We start from the raw sequence: 21,628 nt of genomic DNA, 5'->3' as shown, positions 1-21,628 counted from the left end.
ACAACTAGCCCATCAATTTGGGAAGGACCTACTTCCACTGGGGAATCCCGCCTACTAGTGACTATGCCCTCGTCTGCTACACGTCCCTATCCACTGACGCCTATATAAGCGCCAGTCTCCTTAAGAACATAAGAACATAAGAAAGGAGGAACACTGCAGCAGGCCTGTTGGCCCATACTAGGCAGGTCCTTTACAATTCATCCCACTAACAAACATTTGACCAGCCCTATTTTCAATGCCACCCAAGAAATAAGCTCCGATGTGCAAGTCCCACTCAAATCCAACCCTTCCCACTCATGTACTTATCCAACCTAAATTTGAAACTACCCAAAGTCCTAGCCTCAATAACCCAACTAGGTAGACTGTTCCACTCATCAACTACCCTATTTCCAAACCAATACTTTCCTATGTCCTTTCTAAATCTAAACTTATCTAATTTAAATCCATTACTGCGGGTTCTCTCTTGGAGAGATATCCTCAAGACCTTGTAAATATCCCCTTTATTAATACCTATCTTCCACTTATACACTTCGATCAGGTCTCCCCTCATTCTACGTCTAACAAGTGAATGTAACTTAAGAGTTATCAATCTTTCTTCATAAGGAAGATTTCTAATGCTATGTATTAATTTAGTCATCCTACGCTGAATGTTTTCTAACGAATTTATATCCATTCTGTAATATGGAGACCAGAATTGAGCTGCATAATCTAGGTGAGGCCTTACTAATGATGTATAAAGCTGCAGTATGACCTCTGGACTTCTGTTGCTTACACTTCTTGATATAAATCCCAGTAATCTATTTGCCTTATTACGTACGCTTAGGCATTGCAGTCTTGGTTTAAGGTTGCTGCTTACCATAACCCCCAAGTCCTTTTCGCAATCTGTATGGCTAAGTTCTACATTATTTAACTTATAAGTGCTAGGGTTATGGACACTCCCGAGCTTCAGAACCTTGCATTTATCTACATTGAACTGCATCTGCCACTTTTCTGACCATGAGTAGAGTTTGTCTAAATCCTCCTGAAGTTCCCTAACATCTACGTTTGAATCAATTATCCTACCTATCTTCGTGTCATCGGCGAATTTGCTCATATCACTAGTAATTCCTTCATCAAGATCATTGATATATATTATAAACAACAACGGGCCCAAGATTGATCCCTGTGGAACGCCACTTGTTACTGATCCCCACTCGGATTTAACCCCATTTATGGACACTCTCTGCTTCCTGTCTGTGAGCCATGATTCGATCCACAAGAGCACCCTTCCCCCAATGCCATGAGCTGCTACTTTCTTCAACAGTCTTTGGTGCGGAACTCTATCAAATGCCTTACTAAAATCTAAGTAAATAATATCAAATTCTTTATCGCGGTCAACAGCCTCAAAAGCTTTACTGAAGAAAGTTAATAAATTAGTTAGACAAGACCGGCCTCTTGTGAATCCATGCTGAGTATCATTAATCAAGCTATGCTTATTGAGATGGCTTCTTATAATTTGAGCTATAATTGACTCTAGTAATTTGCCTACAATTGAGGTCAGGCTTATTGGGCGGTAATTTGAGGTAACGACTTGTCCCCTGTTTTAAAAATAGGAATTACATTAGCCATCTTCCACATATCAGACACTACACCTGTTTGAAGAGATAAATTAAAAATATTAGTTAATGGTTCACAGACTTCCATTTTGCATTCCTTTAGAACCCTTGAAAAAATCTCATCAGGACCCGATGACTTATTTTGCTTCAGTCGGTCTATCTGCTTCACAACCATTTCACTAGTGACTGTGATGTTACATAATTTATCTTCTTCTAGCCCACTATAAAAATTTATTACCGGAATATCATTAGTGTCTTCCTGCGTAAAAACCGAGAGAAAATAATTATTTAAAATCGAGCACATTTCATTCTCTTTGTCAGTAAGATGCCCATAGTTATTTTTAAGGGGACCTATCTTATCTCTGACTTTTGTTCTATATGCCTGGAAAAAACTTTTTGGGTTAGTTTTAGAATCCCTAGCAACTTTAATTTCATAGTCCCTTTTAGCTTTTCTTATCCCCTTTTTAATGTCCCTCTTAATGTCTATATACTGATTCATAAGATGACCCTCACCTCTTTTGATACTCCTATAAATTCCTTTCTTATGCCCTAGTAGATATTTCAGCCTATTATTCATCCATTTTGGGTCATTTCTATTTGATCTAATTTCCTTATAAGGGATAAACGTTCTTTGAGCAGCATGTATTGTGTTCAGAAAACTGTCATATTGATAGCTCTCTTCGTTACCCCAGTCAACAGATGATAAGTGTTCTCTAAGCCCATCGTAATCTGCTAAGCGAAAATCTGGGACTGTTACTGAGTTATCCCTACTATCATACTTCCATTCAATGCTAAATGTAATTGATTTGTGGTCGCTAGCACCCAGTTCCTCTGAAACTTCTAAATTATTAACAAGGGATTCATTGTTTGCCAGAACTAAGCCAAGCAGCTTATTACCCCTTGTAGGTTCTGTCACAAACTGCTTCAAAAAACAATCCTGAACTACTTCTAAGAAGTCGTATGATTCTAAATTCCCAGTCAAGAAATTCCAATCAATATGACTAAAGTTAAAGTCTCCTAGAATTACTACATTATCGTGCCTTGTGGCCCTAACAATTTCCTCCCATAGTAGTCTCCCCTGGTCCCTATCTAAATTTGGGGGACAGTATATCACACCTAAAATTAATTTTTCATGCCCCTCTGAAAATTCTATCCAAACAGACTCTGTATGTGTTACTTCAGACTTAATACCCGTTTTTATGCAACAGTTCAAACGATCTCGGACATACAATGCCACCCCACCCCCCTTCCCGATACTTCTATCTACTTGGAACAATTTAAAACCCTGAATGTTACATTCTGCAGGCATGTCCCGACTTTTTGAATTAAACCACGTCTCAGTAATGGCAAATACATCTATGTTACCTGCACTAGCAACTAGTCTCAACTCGTCCATCTTATTCCTAGCACTGCGACTATTTGTGTAATAAATACTTAAAGACCCTCCTCTCTCTTTACCCTTCCTGCTCCTTTCTGTTATTCCACTAAACCTATTACTGTCCTTGTCAATTAGTGCCACTGGCTTTCCAATATCCACCTCATTTTGCCTATTACTAGTTCTCCTAGTACTCATATTACTACCCTGAGACTTCACAGTTTTCCCGCAAAAACCCATACCACTAACTATACCTAGTTTAAAGTCCTAACAGCTCCCTCCACTGCGTTGGCCAGTGCTCCCACCCCACACCTAAATAAGTGAACCCCATCCCTGGCATACATGTCATTTCTGCCATAGAAGAGGTCCCAGTTGTCAATGAATGTTACCGCATTTTCCTTACAGTATTTGTCCAGCCAGCAATTGACACCAATTGCTCTGGACAACCATTCATTTCCAACTCCTCTCCTTGGCAAAATGCCACATATGACAGGTTTCCCACCCTTCCTCCTAATTATCTCTATTGCTGACCTATACCTGCTAATCAGGTCCTCACTCCTACGTCTGCCAACATCGTTGCCTCCAGCACTGAGACAGATAATAGGATTGCTCCCATTACCTCTCATGATGCCATCCAGACGGCTAACAATATCCTTCATCCCAGCCCCAGGAAAACACACTCTCTGCCTCCTACTCCTATCCTTCAAGCAGAATGCCCTATCCATGTACCTAATCTGGCTATCCCCAACAACAACAATGTTTTTACCTTCCTTGGCGTCGTCCGTCGTGATGCTCCGAGTAGTCGACTCACATTCGCCAGGTAGCATTACACCACTTGTGGAATTCGTCAAGACGTTCTCGATGGTCTTCGCTGGGGTTTCTAGGGATGCCTCACTCACGTCTGCCAATGCTTCTTTGGTGCTCGTTGTGGCATTCCCAGTAGAACACTCACATTCGTCAGGTAGCACCGAGAATGGGTTGGAAGTTTCCACGGTAGTCTTCTGGTTTCTCGTTGTTTCTGCCTCTCCAACCGTTTTCTTGATCTTCAGCTTGGTTCCATGTTGCCCGGCCACTGACCAAGCTCCCCTCTTAACCTGGGGACTCACAACAGGAGGATTACTACGAATCTTCTTGTTCTCCTCTGTTAATCGCCGTATCTCCATCTTAGCAACTCTGAGCTCTTCTCTCAGCTGCTGGTAAAGTTGCTCAAGAGAGGGCATCCTGGTTCAGATTCACAGAGAGCACACAAACAAGTCTTCACAGAGCTAAGTACACGTCACCACTGACGTGTACCTGTGCTTCAGAATCTCTACAACCATGGTGCTGTAAACACCACCTCCAAGGCTGAGGGACTGATTACCTCATCTTTAGTATATAGTTCTTCTGTTTTCTAATTATGTCCGAGAATCTGTATTGATAAAGCCACTGGATGGCGAAACGTCTGCAATAAAGATAACCAGATGTTGCACAAGTGTCTTAACTTTCATCTTGTCGATATTGTATACCTGTCTTGCACAACTTGTCAGGCACTGCAACACCACGGTATCTTGATTCAGAGGACATCTATATGACCTTCTTCACGGCTACTACAACTAGCCCATCAATTTGGGAAGGACCTACTTCCACTGGGAAATCCCGCCTACCAGTGACTATGCCCTCGTCTGCTACACGTCCCTATTCACTGACGCCTATATAAGCGCCAGTCTCCTTACCTGTGCTTGTTACCTCTCCTCGCAGATGTCTGAAGTCTCCACGCCTCAGCCTGTATGTGAAGTCTGCACGCCATACAGCTAGTGTTGGCTCTCCTTATCGCTCACAGCCAGAGTTGCTCTCTTCACCGAGTGGTGGTTACTGGACCTTCGTCTTCAACATCAGGATTGGTGCGTTGGTGGCTGCCTACCCAAGGGCAGGAAGCCTCCCTCTGCACTCCTGTTGCTGTCAGAAGTCTCCACGCCTCAGCCTGTACGTGTGGTCTGCACTCCATACATCCAGTGTTGCCTCTCCTCATCGATCAGGGCATACAGTGCTCCATCAAGCTTCAACTCACCTCCTAAGTGTCCTGTGCCTCCAGAGATGGACTCCACAAGAAACTTTAAAGTTATAGCCAGGCAAGTACGTGTGTCTACTTCACACGTACTTGCCTAGCCAATTACTCTGACAGATTTGGCCGCCACATCTAATTTACGATTCCTTCAATGCCTTCCACTTCCTTCCCCCTTACCACTCCTCCTCTACTGCCAACACATGCCTCTACTCTGTCTACTCCTACCTCTAAGGCCTACCCTGCCTCTACCTCTTCCAAACCCAATTCTTTCTCGCTTAACCTAAAATACTCTAAATCTGATCATGCCACTATCTGTCCTGGAAATTTATTGTACCAGATCACTGGCGCTCCTCAGCTGAAAGTCTTTAAAAACCAACTCAGGCTTCAAACTACTTCTTGACAGACATTCTTACAAAACGTACACCTCAGCCGAGACCAGACAAAAACTTCTCAATCCAGGCTTCACTATTATTTGGACTCCTGAGCACCGCGCCAAATGCACAGTGATCGCAAAACACGTAGACTATTCTCTCCTGACTGCCTATGACACAGACAAAGAAGACTTAATCAAAGACATTAGTACTAAGAACAAAATCTCTGTTGACGATATTTACAGACCTGAAAACTACCATCCTCAAAATACGCTGTTCAACTCCTTCTGACGCCTCCACACTCTTTAATCAAGGAATCCTTGCCAAGACCATCCGCATTCCTCCAAACACCCTCTTCACTCCAAACTTTCACCCCATCACACAATGTCTGAAATGCTACAAATTCGGCCACGACAAAATCTCATGCACTTCCACACAAACCTGCTCCAGATGTTCAGCAACTGGCCACTTCTGGAACACTTGCAACCTCCCCCTTAAATGTTCTAACTGCGGCGGGTCACACACCGCAGTTGCAAATTCCTGCCCTACTAGAAAAGACATTCTCTCCACCCTCAGAGCAAGCCAACCTCCCTCCCTCCCCAACCCCTTTCCTGTACCTCCCCCCCCCACAATACATTCCTCCCCTATCCCCAATGCCTGGGTTACTCCACGCATTTGGTATACCTCTCCAACTCTACACAATTCAAACACCAACACACAGACTACAATCACCTCTCCTTCTACACCTACACCCACACTAGACTACAAAACTAACTGTCAACTCGCCACTGCTGCCCACTCTGCGATGGTAATCTCTCAAGCTTACCAATCAGACTACTCACATGTCCTTAACCTAATCTTGTCTGCTAACAATCTTCCCCCTTTAATTATCCCTCCTTCCTGCTTCTCTTCTAAGCCCTCCTTCAACCTCTACCTCCTCCCTCTCTCCCACCCCCCACTTCCTACATCCACAAGCTCGTCTCCTCCCCTACCCCTCTTCACTACTTCCACCCCTCCCACCAACACCCCCACTACTGCTGCTACGACCACCCCTCCCCCTACCTCCTTACCCACTTCCTCATCCCCAACCAAAGTTTCCACTTCCTCATCCATTACCATAGCTTCCACTTCCTCTACATCTACCTTCGCCCACTCCTCCACCAAAACCAAAACTTCATCCAGGTCCAACACCTCCTCCAGACAAAGTCCACTCAAACCTAAACTTGCCCCAACTTCTGACAGACAGGCAAAAGAACATAAAAACAGATCCATCTCTTCCTCCCGCTCCAGGAAACGGGTCCGTAACACCTACAAACTCACATCCACTGATGGCACCACTATCACGGGCTTTAATCCAAACTCCTCCCCCGACATTAACTTTGCTATGACGAAACCATTAAATCATGTTTGAAGTGATTCAGTTCAATGTACGTTCTTACTTTACAATTAGACACCTACTGGCCGAGCTCCTTGAAGCAGAAGGGCCAGATACTGTTTTGCTAAACAGTACCTGCCTCAAAGTCCCTCAACGTATCCGCCATTATGGTTATACTGCACTACAGTCTCCCTATGATTCCCATGATTGGGTTGCCATCTTTGTCAAATCCAACATAAAACACGAATTTCTCCCAATCCCTTTTATTCACCAACACTGTCTTGCAGTCAGAATACACACCCACCTTGGCCCCTTCATCTTTTTCACCACCTATGCTCGCCCAAACACTATTCTCAACATACACGATCTTTCCTTAGTCTTCAACTACACCAACACACCAACATACCTACTAGATGACATGAATGCCAAACACACCGCCTTTCATCACACCAGTAACAACCAACTTGGTCACCAATTACTCAACTTCACAAACCATAAACATCTAATTCATCTCGGCCCAGACTTCAACACTTTCTACAACAACACGGGCCAAGGCAAACCAGACATCATTCTGGCAAACCGGGCCAGCTCTTTATTTCAACATTACATCTCACCTGGATTGCTGGTTTCTTTTTCTGTCTCATAAACACGCTAAGATAACAGGGATATCTTGCTACTCCTACTTACACTTTGGTCACACTTCACAGACACGCACATGCATATATATATATACATACATCTAGGTTTTTCTCTTTTTTCTAAATAGCTCTTGTTCTTTTTATTTCTTCTATTGTCCATGGGGAAGTGGAAAAGAATCTTTCCTCCGTAAGCCATGCGTGTCGTATGAGGCGACTAAAATGCCGGGAGCAATGGGCTAGTAACCCCTTCTCCTGTATACAATTACTAAAAAAGAGAAGAAGAAAAACTTTATAAAACTGGGTTGCTTAAATGTGCGTGGATGTAGTGCGGATGACAAGAAACAGATGATTGCTGATGTTATGAATGAAAAGAAGTTGGATGTCCTGGCCCTAAGCGAAACAAAGCTGAAGGGGGTAGGAGAGTTTCAGTGGGGGGAAATAAATGGGATTAAATCTGGAGTATCTGAGAGAGTTAGAGCAAAGGAAGGGGTAGCAGTAATGTTAAATGATCAGTTATGGAAGGAGAAAAGAGAATATGAATGTGTAAATTCAAGAATTATGTGGATTAAAGTAAAGGTTGGATGCGAGAAGTGGGTCATAATAAGCGTGTATGCACCTGGAGAAGAGAGGAATGCAGAGGAGAGAGAGAGATTTTGGGAGATGTTAAGTGAATGTATAGGAGCCTTTGAACCAAGTGAGAGAGTAATTGTGGTAGGGGACTTGAATGCTAAAGTAGGAGAAACTTTTAGAGAGGGTGTGGTAGGTAAGTTTGGGGTGCCAGGTGTAAATGATAATGGGAGCCCTTTGATTGAACTTTGTATAGAAAGGGGTTTAGTTATAGGTAAATACATATTTTAAGAAAAAGAGGATAAATAAGTATACACGATATGATGTAGGGCGAAATGACAGTAGTTTGTTGGATTATGTATTGGTAGATAAAAGACTGTTGAGTAGACTTCAGGATGTACATGTTTATAGAGGGGCCACAGATATATCAGATCACTTTCTAGTTGTAGCTATACTGAGAGTAAAAGGTAGATGGGATACAAGGAGAATAGAAGCATCAGGGAAGAGAGAGGTGAAGGTTTATAAACTAAAAGAGGAGGCAGTTAGGGTAAGATATAAACAGCTATTGGAGGATAGATGGGCTAATGAGAGCATAGGCAATGGGGTCGAAGAGGTATGGGGTAGGTTTAAAAATGTAGTGTTAGAGTGTTCAGCAGAAGTTTGTGGTTACAGGAAAGTGGGTGCAGGAGGGAAGAGGAGCGATTGGTGGAATGATGATGTAAAGAGAGTAGTAAGGGAGAAAAAGTTAGCATATGAGAAGTTTTTACAAAGTAGAAGTGATGCAAGGAGGGAAGAGTATATGGAGAAAAAGAGAGAAGTTAAGAGAGTGGTGAAGCAATGTAAAAAGAGAGCAAATGAGAGAGTGGGTGAGATGTTATCAACAAATTTTGTTGAAAATAAGAAAAAGTTTTGGAGTGAGATTAACAAGTTAAGAAAGCCTAGAGAACAAATGGATTTGTCAGTTAAAAATAGGAGAGGAGAGTTATTAAATGGAGAGTTAGAGGTATTGGGAAGATGGAAGGAATATTTTGAGGAATTGTTAAATGTTGATGAAGATAGGGAAGCTGTGATTTCGTGTATAGGGCAAGGAGGAATAACATCTTGTAGGAGTGAGGAAGAGCCAGTTGTGAGTGTGGGGGAAGTTCGTGAGGCAGTAGGTAAAATGAAAGGGGGTAAGGCAGCCGGGATTGATGGGATAAAGATAGAAATGTTAAAAGCAGGTGGGGATATAGTTTTGGAGTGGTTGGTGCAATTATTTAATAAATGTATGGAAGAGGGTAAGGTACCTAGGGATTGGCAGAGAGCATGCATAGTTCCTTTGTATAAAGGCAAAGGGGATAAAAGAGAGTGCAAAAATTATAGGGGGATAAGTCTGTTGAGTGTACCTGGTAAAGTGTATGGTAGAGTTATAATTGAAAGAATTAAGAGTAAGACGGAGAATAGGATAGCAGATGAACAAGGAGGCTTTAGGAAAGGTAGGGGGTGTGTGGACCAGGTGTTTACAGTGAAACATATAAGTGAACAGTATTTAGATAAGGCTAAAGAGGTCTTTGTGGCATTTATGGATTTGGAAAAGGCGTATGACAGGGTGGATAGGGGGGCAATGTGGCAGATGTTGCAAGTGTATGGTGTAGGAGGTAGGTTACTGAAAGCAGTGAAGAGTTTTTACGAGGATAGTGAGGCTCAAGTTAGAGTATGTAGGAAAGAGGGAAATTTTTTCCCAGTAAAAGTAGGCCTTAGACAAGGATGTGTGATGTCACCGTGGTTGTTTAATATATTTATAGATGGGGTTGTAAGAGAAGTAAATGCGAGGGTTTTGGCAAGAGGCGTGGAGTTAAAAGATAAAGAATCACACACAAAGTGGGAGTTGTCACAGCTGCTCTTTGCTGATGACACTGTGCTCTTGGGAGATTCTGAAGAGAAGTTGCAGAGATTGGTGGATGAATTTGGTAGGGTGTGCAAAAGAAGAAAATTAAAGGTGAATACAGGAAAGAGTAAGGTTATGAGGATAACAAAAAGATTAGGTGATGAAAGATTGAATATCAGATTGGAGGGAGAGAGTATGGAGGAGGTGAACGTATTCAGATATTTGGGAGTGGACGTGTCAGCGGATGGGTCTATGAAAGATGAGGTGAATCATAGAATTGATGAGGGAAAAAGAGTGAGTGGTGCACTTAGGAGTCTGTGGAAACAAAGAACTTTGTCCTTGGAGGCAAAGAGGGGAATGTATGAGAGTATAGTTTTACCAACGCTCTTATATGGGTGTGAAGCGTGGGTGATGAATGTTGCAGCGAGGAGAAGGCTGGAGGTAGTGGAGATGTCATGTCTGAGGGCAATGTGTGGTGTGAATATAATGCAGAGAATTCGTAGTTTGGAAGTTAGGAGGAGGTGCGGGATTACCAAAACTGTTGTCCAGAGGGCTGAGGAAGGGTTGTTGAGGTGGTTCGGACATGTAGAGAGAATGGAGCGAAACAGAATGACTTCAAGAGTGTATCAGTCTGTAGTGGAAGGAAGGCGGGGTAGGGGTCGGCCTAGGAAGGGTTGGAGGGAGGGGGTAAAGGAGGTTTTGTGTGCGAGGGGCTTGGACTTCCAGCAGGCATGCGTGAGCGTGTTTGATAGGAGTGAATGGAGACAAATGGTTTTTAATACTTGACGTGCTGTTGGAGTGTGAGCAAAGTAACATTTATGAAGGGATTCAGGGAAACCGGCAGGCCGGACTTGAGTCCTGGAGATGGGAAGTACAGTGCCTGCACTCTGAAGGAGGGGTGTTAATGTTGCAGTTTAAAAACTGTAGTGTAAAGCACCCTTCTGGCAAGACAGTGATGGAGTGAATGATGGTGAAAGTTTTTCTTTTTCGGGCCACCCTGCCTTGGTGGGAATCGGCCGGTGTGATAATAAAAAAAAATAATAAAAATCTCACCTGGCCCTATTACAGGCTCTGATCACATCCCAGTCATCTTACACATCTCCTCCAACCCTATCGTCATTCCAATCACACCTTCCTTCTACAAGAACGCTGACTGGGATGATTTCAAACAACACATAGACAATATTAACCTCACCTATGACTACAACAACAAACCTATCTCTGACATCGATACTCAACTTGATCTCATCCAGGACACCATTACACAAGCAGCCAACATTGCAATACCAAAGAAAACTCACACCACCCGATATTCCTTCAAACCGTCATTCAGAACAAGAAGACTAATTATCTGCTACCACAACCGCTTCCTCTACAACACACATAGATTTAATCAAGTCCGATTAGATCTCACTTACCTTAGAAACAACATTTTACACAGCCTTGACCAAGACCACAACAATCACTGGTCACAAGTAATACAACAAGCAGACAAATAGCGTATTAAAAACACTAAAGCCTTCTGGAACTTTATCAAAAAATCAGAGGCACAACTCCAACCAACAAATTCAAATACATCACCCACAACAACACACACATCTCAGACCTGCAGGCTGCTACCAATATCTTCAAACATATCTGGGAGAACATCTTCCACTCTCACTCATCTCACCCTAACGTTATTCAGCACATTCAGAACATAGAACACTGGAACACTGCACACACACAAGAAACAACACTAGATAGCCACATACATCTAGACTCTCTTACCTCCTCCCAAGAACTCGACACACCTTTCACCAACACAGACATTAAAACTCTCCTCAGACACCTTCCTCCCAAGGCTCCTGGTGCCTCTGGCCTAAACCATATTATCCTAAAACACATTCCTGACTCTATCATTACTGACTACACAAACCTCTTCAATGCTTCACTTGCCTCTGGATACTTCCCTTCCCTCTTCAAAGCTGCTACTGCTATCCTCCTTTCTAAACCCAATAAAGACCACTCTGACCCTAGAAACTATCGCCCTATCAGTCTCCTCGAAACTTTAGGAAAACTCTTTGAAAAACTCATCAATCATCGCCATCGCAGATACCTGGAACACAATTCTCTACTTTCTGATAGCCAGTTTGGCTTCAGAACACACAGATCCACACAGGATGCCATTAACATCATTCTCAATTACATCCACATCAACACAAAACAAAGAAACAGGACAGCACTGGTTGCAAAGGACGTTGAAAAAGCTTTTGACACTGTTTGGCACCAAGAGCTCAAGTACAAACTCTGCACTAACTTTAACCTGCCTGTGAAGGCTTACTCAGCCCTGTAACAACTTCAGACAGTATTACCCAGGCTGGCTCCTCCTCAGGAAAATTAGTGAATAGAAAAAGAAATAATAACAGACAAACATAAACACTTTATTATATAGAAAATATAAAATATAAAACACTTAAATATGAAATATTAATCCTACATTAAAGAAAATGAAAAATGAAAAATATATATGATAACTGAATTCAACGCTAATATATATAGGGGTGTCCGGTGTTGGTGACACTGTGTTGTTGAAATCGTAGCCGTTGCTGATGATGGGGGGGGGTCGCAGGTGTTGGTTACAACCCACCGTTTCGTTCTTCACAGTATAGCCGTGAGTATTATATCCCGATGACAGGAAAGCAGGTTCTTTACCACTGCAATGATGAGGGGTTACGTCCTGCAATTTCATACAAGTGCACAGATAATTAAATCCAAAAAGGGGAAGTCTCAGGACGTTAGTCCATCTCCATCAGTTCTGCTCGTTGATTGACAGGTGACCCTCTCTGTCATCCAAGAGTAGTGCTGGGAGCTGTGAGTCTAGTGATTACTGTTTGGACCGGAGCCCCACACGTCGCTTTTCGGGGGGGGGGAAGAAGGAGGGGAAGGGATAGCAGGAGCTAGACTGACTCTACCTTAACAAGCAGCCGGCAGTCAAACTATCACTTTCGGGGTGGGGGAAAAAAGGCGGGAATAGCGGGAGCTTGACTTACCCTACCTTAACAAGTAGCCGTCAATGAAACTATTGTTACTATATACTCCCTCTCTACTCCTATCTATTGAACTTTTCCTTCACACTGCCCTTCACTACTCATAAACTCCTCTGCAACTTCCTAGACGGCCGTACCATGAGAATCAAATTCCAAGGCTATTACTCTGACTACTTCACACTAAATGCCGGAGTACCCCAGGGATCTGTCCTCTCCCCTACCCTCAACATTTTATACACTAACGACATTCCGACACCTGTATACCACAACTCCATCACACTAGCCTATGCAGATGACATTTCACAACTTATCACTCATGCTAATATAGATACACTCACACACAAAACACAAAATGAGGTCGACAGGATAGCCATCTGGGAACAAAAATGGAGGATCAAAACCAATTCAGCTAAATCCAGCATTACATATTTTAACTACAGGAAACGTGATCCTCCATTACCTGTCGAGCTCAGAACAGCTGACACCCGCACTTACATCCCCATCACACAATCTGTCACTGTCCTTGGCGTTAATCTTGACTACCTTCTTCGTTTACATGGACACTTTCACTCAAGACATGCAATAGCTAGTAAGGCCCTTGCGGGCCTCTGCAAGCTGAAACATGCCTCTCAACGCACCAAACTACACCTCTACAAATCCCTAATACGTCCTCTGATAACTTACTCTCCTCTAGCCCTCTCTCTTGCAGCAAAAACAAACTTACTTAAACTGCAGCGTGTCCATGCCCAATTAGACATCCCTGCGCTGAATCTGTACTGGAAGACGCTCAGTGACAGACAGACAAACTTGAGACACGACATGACTACTTGACCTCTCTCCTTGACGAAGACATTCGCAGACCCACAAACCAACACAACTTTTTCTACTCCTTGCATGATCCTGCTCCTAACCCTATTTACAAATAACCTTGGATTCGCTGACAGGTACCTTCTTTGACAGGTACCATTCTCTGACCCACATTCGCCTTAGCTTTTGGGATAAGACATGGCCCAGTTCTACACTCCTCTCTAGCGCTAAAGGTCGCATGTCCCTTCCTCCCCGCTCACCCCACCGGAGTCCCAACAGAAGAGACTGAATTTCTCTTCTCAATATCTGTCCCACGATCGCCTTCGCTGTTGGGTTAAGCCCTGGCTCTATTTCTACGACTAGGAACACTCCTCTCCATCACTATTCTTCGTCTGTTCCGTCTTCCCCGCTCATCCCATTTGGGATCTTACCTGAACTTTCGCTCGTTCGTACCTGTGCTCCTCACCTCAAGAAGTGTTCCTTCGATCCCCGTCGGGGAGGGGAACCTATAATCATCGTACCAGCGCCTGACTTACTCCTTCATGATGCTTGCAAACCGTGTAAGGATCAAACCCAACAGTGGAGTAATAAATGACTCTACTAAACTTGCCCTTGCTGCCGCTGTAAAGACTTGCCTACAGGTTAAATTTACAGCCATCCACTCGACGAAAGATTCATCGTCATCTGTACCGACGATTATGAAGCCACAAAGCTGATCGCCGACACTTCTATGAAAACCCTCAGAGACCGACAGTTCACCATCTCCCCTTCACCGTTTTTGCTGGCGAAACGTTCCGTTTTCGTCAAACGGCTGGACAAACTCGTCACTTCTTTATCGACTGAGGTTCTCAAGACCTCTATCGAGGAACAAAATACCTGGGCGTCGATTGAACATATCACCAAAATCCCCAACGTCTCTACAATGATCAAGCTAACCTTCTCCAACATCGATATGGCTGGTAGGTAAGACACATAGGCTACAGTTAGGCAACTTTATTCCGAAACGTTTCGCCTACACAGTAGGCTTCTTCAGTATCCAAAACGGTTGGGATCCTCTCCAAGATACGATACTACGTGCCGCAAAATGCCCTTCTCACACTATACCACTCATTTATTTATCCATACCTCACCTATGCTATTTGTGCTTGGGGATCAACTGCAGCAACACACCTAAAGCCAATAATAACCCAACAAAAAGCTGCAGTAAGAATAATCACTAAATCCCATCCCTGGCAACACCCCCCCCCACTCTTCATAGATCTAAACTTACTCCCTGTTCACTACATCCACACTTACTACTGTGCAATCTACATCTACAGGGCCTTAAACTCTAATATCAACCTTGACCTAAAACGCTTTCTTGATAGTTGTGACAGAACCCACAGGCATAACACCAGACACAAACATCTCTACGACATTCCCCATGTCCGACTAAACCTTTACAAAAATTCAATGTATGTCAAAGGCCCTAAAATCTGGAATACCCTACCTGAGAACTCTAGAACTGCAGACACATTCATCACCTTCAAAACTACGATTAGAAAACATCTTATCTCCCTGATACACCCCGTCAACTAACTACACGAATACCACCTGGTGGTTCACACTTACACTCACTCACCCATTTGACCATAAACAGAAATAATCTCAATCTTAAAATAATGAATCCTGTGATACTCCAATACTGAAACTATGTACTGTGCCAAAACAAAAGCATTCACATTGCTAAACTCACAAACTAGTATTTAGTCACTTAGCCATAATACCAACTTACCTCATAATTTGTAATATTTTACAATTAAGAATAAAACTAAGTATGCCCGAAATGCCTAGCCATGCTAAGCATTCTAGTGGTACACTCTGTAATCACAATTTTACTACATGTAAACCACACAATAACCAAATTTCTGTAAACTCAGCATTGTAATCCTTATAGAGAATAAACTTTGAATTGAATTGAATTGAATACAGAAAGTAGGCAGGAACAGTAGAGATGTGAAGATGATTACATCGTCTTCACATCTCTACTGTTCCTGCCTACTTTCTGTATTCGACTGAAGAAGCCTACTGTGTAGGCGAAACGTTTCGGAATAAAGTTGCCTAACTGTTGCCTATGTGTCTTACCTACCAACCTGTCGGTATTGTATACCATTTTGATGTTCATCGATATGGCTACTAGAGCACTGTCTGACGGCCTAGCCATCTCCTACTATCATATCCATCCAAGCCACATAGAACCCGAACGTCTCGCCCACATCTCGCCATGCTGGACCTGCTACTCCTATCACCACTCAACGCCTGACTGTCCTCTGAAAGGGAAGAAGTACTGCACAAACTGCTGTATAGACGGCCATGACTTCAAGGAGTGTTCTACTACCACTACCTCTCCTACCTGCCTCAACTGCAAGGGTACTCACCACACCCTTGCAGCAAAATGCCCTCTACGTAAAGAAGTCCTGTCTAAGAAAATCATTGAAGAAACCAAGAAGAACAACCCTAAATCGCCAACATACGCCGCCATTGCAAAAATTCAATCAGATACCACCGAACTCCTTCAAGCTACACAACAATCATCTCCACCCAGCCAGTCCCTCTCTGCTCTTCCTGACGCTGCTCCATCCAAGGTGCTATACTGTATGATGTATGCACACCTCACTAATGCTGCAAACCCTGGCTCATTCAACACAACAATCAATGAACTGTTTCGCCTTAACAACATGCCAAACTTCAACTTTCCAGACTCGCCACCATCACAAGACCTCCTCAAGCTAATTCCAGACATTGTTAACTTCACCTCAACCCCTGGTCCTACTCGTATCTCTGACCAAGATTCTACTCCAGAACCAACACCACCGTCTACTGCCACCTTTCACCACCCACCACCAGCCCAACAAACCACAACCGACCAACACTCCCTGCTTCCTCTCAGCACAGTCACAGAAGACGAAATAGTACCAGAACATTATGAACAACCCTCGGACAACGACGAAGTAGTAGTCGAAGAACTAACCGAAGAAGAAACCACAGGCAACCGTTACCTAAGCCAAGCCTTTAATGGGTCTCTAACCTTCTACACCACCCCCAACCTCCCAGCCGAAATGAACGCAGCTGATATGTTCCACTTAATGAAAGAAGGAGCTGTTAAGTACACCTGCACCAAACCTCACCAAATTCCTTTTGAAAACGCACTATCTTACCTCGTGACGAATCTGAACTGCTCCAACCTCAGAATGCAACTATTCCACATGTCCAAGAGAGACTTCAAAAGACTCAAGAGTGGCTCCATCACCAGCGAAGAGAAGCCAAATGCACAACACACTTCCGCAGCACATAACGTGAGCCTCCCGACACCTGACGTCCAACCAGCTCTTCACCTCAGCCTGAAGCATATCAGCTAGCGAGCACTGTCTGCAGTCTGCTCTCTCCTCTATGTCCTCAACATGCCCTCTCTACACTGCCTCGCAGTGCCACGCAGCTGGGTTTAGCCCTGGCTCTTTCATCTACAACTCAAGACCTTCCTCTCACGACTATTCATCGTCTGTCCACACTTCCCCACTCACCCACCGGAGTCCCAACAGAAAAGCCTGCTATGTGTGTTCTCAATGTCTGTCCCACGATCGACTTAGCTGCTGGGTTAAGCCCTGGCTCTATTTCTACAACTAAGAACACTCCTCTCCAGCACTATTCTTCGTCTGTCCCGTCTCCCCCGCTCATCCCATTTGGGATCTTACCTGAACTTTCGTTCGTTCGTACCTGTGCTTCAGAATCTCTACAACCATGGTGCTGTAAACACCACCTCCAAGGCTGAGGGACTGATTACCTCATCTTTTGTATATAGTTCTTCTGTTTTCTAATTATGTCCAATAATCTGTATTGATAAAGCCTCTGGATGGCGAAACGTCTACAATAAAGATAACCAGATTTTGCACAAGTGTCTTATTTTTCATCTTGTCGGTATTGTATACCTGTCTTGCACAAGAATATTGTTGTTGTTGGGGATAGCCGTTAGGTATATAGAGAGGGCGTTCTGCTTGAAGGACAGGAGTAGGAGACAGAGGGTTTGCTTTCCTGGGGCTGGGATGGAGGATATTGTTAGCCGTCTGGATGACATCATGAGAGGTAATGGGAGCAATCCTATTATCTGTCTCAGTGCTGGAGGCAACGATGTTGGCAGACGTAGGAGTAAAGACCTGATTAGCAGGTATAGGTCAGCAATAGAAATAATTAGGAGGAAGGGTGGGAACCCTGTCATATGTGGTATTTTGCCAAGTAGAGGAGTTGGAAATGAATGGTTGTCCAGGGCAATTGGTGTCAATTGCTGGCTGGACAAATACTGGAAGGAAACTGCGGTAACATTCATTGACAACTGGGACCACTTCTATGGCAGAAATGACAAGTATGCCAGGGATGGGGTTCACTTATCTATGTCTGGGGAGGGAGCACTGGCAACTGCAGTGGAGGGAGCTGTTAGGACTTTAAACTAGGAATAGTTAGCGGTATGGGTTTTGGCAGGAAAACAGTGAAGTCCCAGTGTAGTAATATTATGAGTTCTAGGGGAACTAGTAATAAGCAGAACGAGGTAGATATTGAAAAGCCAGGGACTTTGGGTGATAAGGACAGTAATAGGTTTAGTAGAAAAACAGAAATGAGCAGGAAGGGTAAAGATAAAGGAGAGTCTTTCAAAGTTCATTATGCTAATAGCCGTAGTGCTAGGAATAAGATGGACGAGTTGAGATTAGTTGCTAGTGCAGGTAACATTGATGTATTTGCCATTACTGAGACGTGGTTTAATTCAAAAAGTCGGGACATGCTGGCGGAATGTCACATTCAGGGTTTTAAATTGTTCCAAGTAGATAGAAGTATCGGGAAGGGGGGTGGGGTGGCATTGTATGTCCGAGATCGCTTGAACTGTTGCATAAAAACGGGTATTAAGTCTGAAGTAACACATACAGAGTCTGTTTGAATAGAATTTTCAGAGAGGCATGAAAAACTGATTTTAGAAGTGATATACCGTCCCCCAAACTTAGATAGGGACCAAGGGACACTACTATGGGAGGAAATTGTTAAGGCCACAAGGCACGATAATGTGGTAATTCTAGGAGACTTTAACTTTAGTCATATTGATTGGAATTTCTTGACTGGGAATTTAGAATCATACGACTTCTTAGAAGTAGTTCAGGATTGTTTTTTGAAGCAGTTTGTGACAGAACCTACAAGGGGAAATAACCTGATTGACTTAGTTATGGCAAACAATGAATCCCTTGTTAATAATTTAGAAGTTTCAGAGGAACTGGGTACTCGCGACCACAAATCAATTACATTTAGCATTGAATGGAAGTACGATAGTAGCGATAACTCAGTAACAGTCCCAGATTTTCGCTTAGCAGATTACGATGGGCTTAGAGAACACTTATCATATGTTGACTGGGGTAACGAAGAGAGCAATCAATATGACAGTTTTCTGAACACTATACATGCTGCTCAAAGAACGTTTATCCCATATAAAGAAATTAGATCAAATAGAAATGACACAAAATGGATGAATAATAGGCTGAAATATCTACTAGGTATAAGAAAGGAATTTATAGGCGTATCAAAAGAGGTGAGGGTCATCTTATGAATCAGTATATTGACATTAAGAGGGACATTAAAGAGGGGATAAGAAAATCTAAAAGGGACTATGAAATTAAAGTTGCTAGGGATTCTAAAACTAACCCAAAAAGTTTTTTCCAGGTCTATAGAACAAAAGTTAGAGATAAGATAGGTCCCATTAAAAATAACTATGGGCATCTTACTGACAAAGAGAATGAAATGTGCTCGATTTTAAATAATTATTTTCTCGCGGTTTTTACACAGGAAGACACTAACAATATTCCAGTAATTAATTTTTATAGTGGGCTAGAAGAAGATCAATTATGTAACATCACAGTCACTAGTGAAATGGTTGTGAAGCAGATAGACAGACTGAAGCAAAATAAGTCGCCGGGTCCTGATGAGGTTTTTTCAAGGGTTCTTAAGGAATGCAAAATGGAACTCTGTGAACCATTAACTAATATTTTTAATTTACCTCTTCAAACATGTGTAGTGTCTGATAAGTGGAAGATGGCTAATGTAATTCCTATTTTTAAAACAGGGGACAAGTCGTTACCGTCAAATTACCGCCCAATAAGCCTGACCTCAATTGTAGGCAAATTACTAGAGTCAATTATAGCTGAGATTATAAGAAGCCATCTCGATAAGCATAGCTTGATTAATGATACTCAGCATGGATTCACAAGAGGCTGGTCTTGTCTAACTAATTTATTAGCTTTCTTCAGTAAAGCTTTTGAGGCTGTTGACCACGATAAAGAATTTGATATTATTTACTTAGATTTTAGTAAGGCTTTTGATAGAGTTCCGCACCATAGACTGTTAAAGAAAGTGGCAGCTCATGGCATTGGGGGAAAAGTGCTCTCGTGGATCGAGTCATGGCTCACTGACAGGAAGCAGAGAGTGTCCATAAATGGGGTTAAATCCGAGTGGGATCTGTAACAAGTGGCGTTCCACAGGGATCAGTCTTGGGCCCGTTGTTGTTTATAATATATATCAATGATCTTGATGAGGGAATTACTAGTGATATGAGCAAATTCGCCGATGACACAAAGATAGGTAGGATAATTGATTCAAAGTTCCTGATGAATTTAAATTAACTAATATTACTGTCGCGAAGGACATGGTTATTAAACAGATAGACAAACTGAAGCAAAATAAGTCCCCGGGACCCGATGAGCTGTTTTCCAGGGTACTTAAGGAATGCAAGATGGAGCTTAGTCAGCCATTAACGAGTGTGTTTAATGCGTCCATCCTTACCGGTGGAAATATAAACACAAATGCAGTATAATGTGATCCTTTATTGACAACGTTTCACCCACACAGTGGGCTTTCTCAAGTCACACACGGATCTACCTGGGGTTGGAAGGTACAAGAGTATTTATAGTCAGAATGTTGAAGTCAGGTGAAGAATGCTGCATCTGATGATCCACCGGGTGGGGTTATAGAGTCTTGGGTAGCTTGGCAGGGGTATTGGACAAGTTGTAGACCTTCTGCAGTGTTCTATGTTCTTATGTGGGATAGCGATGAAGAAGTTTCTTGGCGAGTGGTTCAGCTATGTTATAGAAGCCATTGTTCTGGTTGAAATTGTTGGTTATAGAGATAAGCGATGATTCCAGGATTCTTCTGTATTGAGTGTTGTCTTCCGTGGCTATAAGTCTTGAGTTTCTGTAGTTAATTAAATGGTTGTGTGAATTGCGATGCTGTACACAGGCATTCCTTGTATCGTCAGTCCTGCTTGCATATTGGTGTTCTGAAATGCGTGTTTGGAGGTCTCTTGATGTTTCGCCCGCATATAATTTGTTGCAGTCATTACAAGGGATTATGTATACCCCTGCAGAGGATAGAGGCTTGTCCTGTCTACTACTGGTGATGTCCTTGATGGTCGTGGTTGTGGAGGTAGATACTTGGAATGATGTTTTGGCAAAGATGTTGGAAACATGTTTGGCAATGGAGTTGTTGGGGAGGACTATGTATCTCTTCTCGGCAGTGTCTTCTCTGGGTGTGTTGAAGATGTTTAATGCCCGCCGTCTGCAGTCTCTGATGAAGTGACTAGGATAGTGGAGTTTGGAAAATACTTGTTCAATTATAGTGCATTCTTCCTCAAGGAACTCATTGCTGCAGATTCTGAGTGCACGTAGGAAGAAGCCTATAATCACACCACGTTTGGTTTTGGTGTCGTGGTGAGAGTAGAAGTGGAGAAGATCGTTTTGGTTGGTGGGTTTTCGATAGACTTTAAAACGAAGTTCGTGGTCAGCTTTGCTGACCACGAACAATGCTCTTCTCCAGACTGAGGGACTGACCACCTCAAAACTTTAAGGGTGATGGACTGATTGCATCGTCTTCAAGTATCTTCTGCTTCTATCAACCT

The sequence above is a fragment of the Cherax quadricarinatus genome, chromosome 44 (genome assembly GCF_038502225.1).
Source record: "Cherax quadricarinatus isolate ZL_2023a chromosome 44, ASM3850222v1, whole genome shotgun sequence".
Taxonomy (NCBI): Eukaryota; Metazoa; Arthropoda; class Malacostraca; order Decapoda; family Parastacidae; genus Cherax; species Cherax quadricarinatus.
This window is presented reverse-complemented; position numbering follows the sequence as displayed.